Source organism: Limulus polyphemus, unplaced genomic scaffold, assembly GCF_000517525.1.
Source record: "Limulus polyphemus unplaced genomic scaffold, Limulus_polyphemus-2.1.2 Scaffold23, whole genome shotgun sequence".
In the NCBI taxonomy this organism is placed as follows: Eukaryota; Metazoa; Arthropoda; class Merostomata; order Xiphosura; family Limulidae; genus Limulus; species Limulus polyphemus.
The window spans coordinates 937,416-942,824 of record NW_013665633.1 but is presented as its reverse complement, the minus strand read 5'-3'; positions in this window follow the sequence as shown (position 1 = coordinate 942,824).

Sequence of the window (5,409 nt, the reverse complement as noted above, 5' to 3'; positions counted from 1 at the left end):
AACCCGCGACCCTCAGATTGCGACTCGAGCGCCTTATCCACCTGGCCATGCCGGGCCAACTCAGTCGAAGTTACAGATTTAAGCTCAACTGTAATACATATTCTGCTCGAATCTGTTGTTATTAGCGGGTTATACCAAATCTGTCGAGAAAAATAGCTTATCTGGAAGTACCACAATTTCTAATAATGATGATTACCTGGTCATGATAAATTGCTATCTTACCTATATATCGTTATTTATTTTACAACTGTATTTTAAAGTAACGCTATTAACATACTAGTAACATATAACATGTATTTTGTGATTATTGTGTTGCATAAACTACTTGGCACTTTTGTTTTTTGTTCTTTTGACCATACTGTGCCATGATTTTTTAGTGTCTCTCAATAAAAAAAAAAGAAAAAAAACACGTTTATATTTTATTTTTCACAAAGTATCAAAGTAAGTATCTGCAAATCTAATGTTTAATTTTGTGATTTTTATCTGGCTGAAAGGCTGCTTATTTGCGATTGTTAAGCAGTTACAATGGTATCTTCATTTCTCCTTGGATTATTGGGCTTACGTTCGCGCTACGCTACTCAAGGGTTATCTAGCTCTAGTCGTCTACAATTTTGAGCTAATAGTCTACAGAGAAGGCAGTTATTCAACAGCACCCAACGCTAACTCTTGGACTACTTTTGTCTAACCTGATAGTGTGATTTGACTATCACGGTTATAATGCACCACGGCCCCAAAGTGCAGAACGAAATTATTTATGCGGTAACCGGACGTGAACATTGGATCTGCAGAATCACAGTCCGGAAGGCTGGCCATTAGGTCACGATTCCTACTTGAGACCCACCGCCAGTGGCATAGCGGCATTCTGCCAACTTACAACGCTAGAATCCTGGTTTCGATACCCGTGGTGGGCAGAGCACAGACAGCCCACTGTGTAGCTTTGTGCTTAATAACAAAGTAACAAACAATCCTACTTAAGTTTGGCAAATGAAGAAATGTGAGTAACGCGTTTTCTGTTTCGAGGGGCATATTTGGATACGTAGAAAACAGATATTACTTTACAATTCTTTCCTGTGAATTTAACTTTGGCTTAATATACTACGCGAAGTTTTTCTTCGCTAGTTTATAGTTCTGACCTACTAGAAACGCTGTAAAAGCTAGTCGCTCCAAAAATTATTGGATGATCCGAAAAAGTGTATTAAGTTAAGTATCGTCCCCGTTGGCCAAGTCAGAGGTAAGCTTGGGGGCCTATAGCGATAAAATCCGGGGTTTGATTCCCTGATGTACCCACCACGGGTATAGAAACACGGGTTTTAGTGTTATAAGTTTGCGTTAGTATTTTGGGTTGCTTTGCGTGAAAACAATTAAACCAGCAAAAACTATTCAAAGGTTACCCAAATACGATTTAAAATGTATAACATAATCCTAATGTTCGTACGTCACAAATGCTGCAAAAGGCATTATTGAATCGTACACATATCATCGTTATGTAGGTATCATTAGAATAACAGAGACTGAAAATACAAATAAAAATGAATAAAAGAGCTTATTGTTTACAATATTTATGGGAAAGCGCAGCTGGCAACGTTTAGATGCGTGTTATTTTATATTTGTATAAATAAGTGCCGCCATCTGTCGATATAAAATACAATATATAAAATTTTTATGAGGTTCAAATTAATGTTAAATTAAACATATTTCACTATATAATGCTCGGTCAAAGAACTACCTTATACTTATAACCATTTAAAATATCTGTAACCTTAAAACTAAACTCTGAAACTGGAACTATTTTAGGGTGTTGGAAATTCTGTACGTTTAGCGACATTACACTCACCGTAATAAATAACAAACATATGACTAAGCCATGGACAAGATGTAGCATAAACATCATTTTGAAGTAATATTCTTAAATGTTGCTTATAACAAAAGGTTAGTAAAAGTAGCGCTGTACAATAATATAACATTAAGACAATTATTCATAATATGATATCAAACACTAACAAGTGCCGATTTGGGCAATACTTGAAATTATAATAAAAGTTGTAGACAGGCAAGACTGCTTGTGATTGTGTGTATTTTATTTGTTTTTCGTCATTGTTTCAACCTTAATTTTCAGTTCAAAAAATAAGCATTTCTGAGCAATGAAGATAGTTCTATGTTTCCCTTAATGTTTGTTCGATTGAAGTTAAGCACAAAGCTGCACAATGGACTATCTGTGCTCTGCCCACCACAGGTATAGAAACTCGGATTCTAGCGGTGTAGGTCCGCAGACATACTGCTGTGCCACTGGGGGACCTCTAAATGTTAAACATCTGCGGACTTCGCCCCTTGACTTAGCTGGGGATCCCGGCATAAAATACCTACACCTTCTTGATAAATTATCACGATCCGCGACTAACTAGTAAAAACCACAAAACTCCTATTTCGATATTATGGCAAAGTTCATCACGATCCGGGACTAACTAGTAAAAACCACAAAACTCCTATTTCGATATTATGGCAAAGTTCATGCTACTCGGTATCATTTTTTGCGTTTGTCGTGACAAACGTTTATACAGAGACGGTGAAGTCCAGTATGCAGATAAGTGCAAACAAATCTGTCATTACGAGCTGCCCGTTAAAGATCCATTGAGAGTATCATTATTCTTAGTTATTTCGCTGCCACGTTGATGAGATAAACAACTCTCCCAGTGCCAGGTTTATTTTCAGAGAAACAATAAAGAACAAAAAGAAATGTTTTAACATTTCATTACTTAACCAAAACTTGAAACTTTGGAAAATTTGAAAGGGTCCTTTCTTCGTGCTGGTACAAAGTTCCAAACTCAGGAAAACGATATTTATGAGACTATGGTGGTGAAACAGTTAAAAAACAACAACATCAATAGTCTATAATAATGATATCACAGTTTTCACCATGAGCTTCCGAAGTGTTTGTAAGACATACATGTTTGGCATAACTCATAAAAAATATTTTACAAAAGTACGAAATTCGGCAAAAGCGCATTCGAAGAACTTTAAAATGTATATCTAGCCAGAAAACACTTGAGTGGAAGAAAAACCAAAAGTCTGCTTTAGCTCAAACATTAAGTGTTATCTCATAAGCTCAGCAAAATAAAGCAACATGACATCACTCACATATCAATCATGAGCTGGATATACACCTAAGAATTATCACTGAGTTACACTGAACAAGATGTAATGTGGTGAATTAGGAGCTATATACATATAAGCTTGTTTGTTATGAATTTCGCGCAAAGCTACACGAGGGCTATCTGCGCTAGCCGTCCCTAATTTAGCAGTGTAAGACTAGAGGGAAGGCAGCTAGTCATCACCATCCACCGCCAACTCTTAGGCTACTCTTTTACCAAAGAATAGTGGGATTGACCGTCACATATAACGTCCCCACGGCTGAAAGGGCGAGCATATTTGGTGTAACGGGGATTCGAACCCGCAGATTGCGAGTCGAGCGCCCTAAACACCTGGCCATGCCGGGCTATATATAAGCAAAATGTATATTCAGTTTTCCAGCACATGATGCAATGTGAGTAATACCAAGCTGCTTTATTTTGCCGTATTTACGAGATAACGCCACCTGTTTGAGCTAAAGCAGAATTTTGTCTTTTCTTTCACTCAAGCGTTTTTGGGTGTTTTCACATATTTTTATGTGTTACATCAAGCCATGACACTTACACTGTAATCTTTATTGTTTAACTAAACTTTTAAAAGGAAGCAACTCGTACAAGGAAGTAAGATGCACATCAGGATGTTGCTAATTATGTACACAGTATAAAATAGATACAAGGAATTGGAAAATATATTACCTTTAAGGATGACAACATGTGAGAAAGAGCGGGAAGAAGCAGTGACAGCGGATGATACTCTCGTTCTGAACTTTGGGAATGAGAGGAAGTTATTTTTATTAATCGATATTCTTTCTCGTTCACCTCTGATTTCAAAAATAGATATTTATTTACAACTAAAAAGAAGTAGGTAACTGATTCAGCTCAGTAGATACAGAGTTAATTCATTGCTTCATGACGCTAGCACTAGGATAGTATATATCGTAAAGTTTTGTAGATTTAAAGCAAGGGTCCTCTGGCCGTGGTTGCTAGGTGCTCGCGTTGCAAGCTCTCAATCCATCGTTCGCTACTACACTTGGCGAGCTTACTTTTTGGAGTTGTTTCTCTTAGCATCGCATAATGGCGAATTGCAGGTTATTTTGAAAGCAGACCTTACATTTTTGACAATCAAACTTTTTCACACTACACTTTCCTCTGAAGACTCTTATCAGTAAAAAAAAGAATACTTGCACCAATTTTTTATTATTGCTGGACAAAGACTGAGGTTATTGATAATTTGGAAATTTTCTGGAAAACTCTGTATGCATTTTATGCATAATGAGCAAACTAATAAATAAAAAAAGACTACAGTAGTTCTGTTTGTTGTTTTCTTTTTCATATTTTTTGCCATAAACTACAGTTTTATTTGACAAATGAGCTTTCAGAGTGTATGCCAATAAATTTACTACCATAAAATTTGCACTTCCTGGGTAATTGAATAGTTAAAAAAGTTTGGCTTACTACCTACACACCATTATTTTGTCAAGTATTATAACTTTTTCAATTATGCTATTAAAGGGGCACTACTGTTCGACTTGTACTGAACATTCTGAATCAGGTTTATCTAAAGGCAAATATAAAATTGTAATTTGTTCTTAATCGATGTTACACAACAAATATATTAAATACATTTACATTTATTACATATTTCGTTTGTTGTTGGCGAGAGTAGCTCGTCATATAAATGAGAGTAGAACAGGTAATGTTTTTCTTTTTTTCATAACAATACTTGGCCCCCAGTGACACAGCGGTATGTCTACGAACTTACAACGCTAGAACCGGGTTTCGATACCCGTGGTGGGGAGAGCACAGACAGCTCATTGTGTAGCTTTGTGCATAAATTCAAACAAACAAACAATAACAATACTTCTTTTAAGACAAGCAAGAAACCCTCAACGTTTTCATTTCTTTATAACTTGAAGTAATCGATAAATATTCATCCATACTGCATGTAATACGTAATAAAACTTTCAACTGATTTTAATTGATCGGTCGTGTCTAATAGTTAGCATGACTGAAATGCGAAACTGGGAGTTTATGGTTCGCAATCAGTTACCGCAAGAACACGCTTGCCAATAGTACTTAGTGCCAACTCTTAAACTACTCTTATCTGATCCAATAGTAGAACTGGACCGTTAATCTTATAGGTGTTTCTTCTGACATTAGTGACAGGTCAAGGCGGTAGGAAACTGACCTTGTAGAGATACATAAAAAGCTTTTATTTCACGCTTTGTTTGTTTATTTGTTTTGAATTTCGCGCAAAGCTACACGAGGGCTATGTGCGCTAACC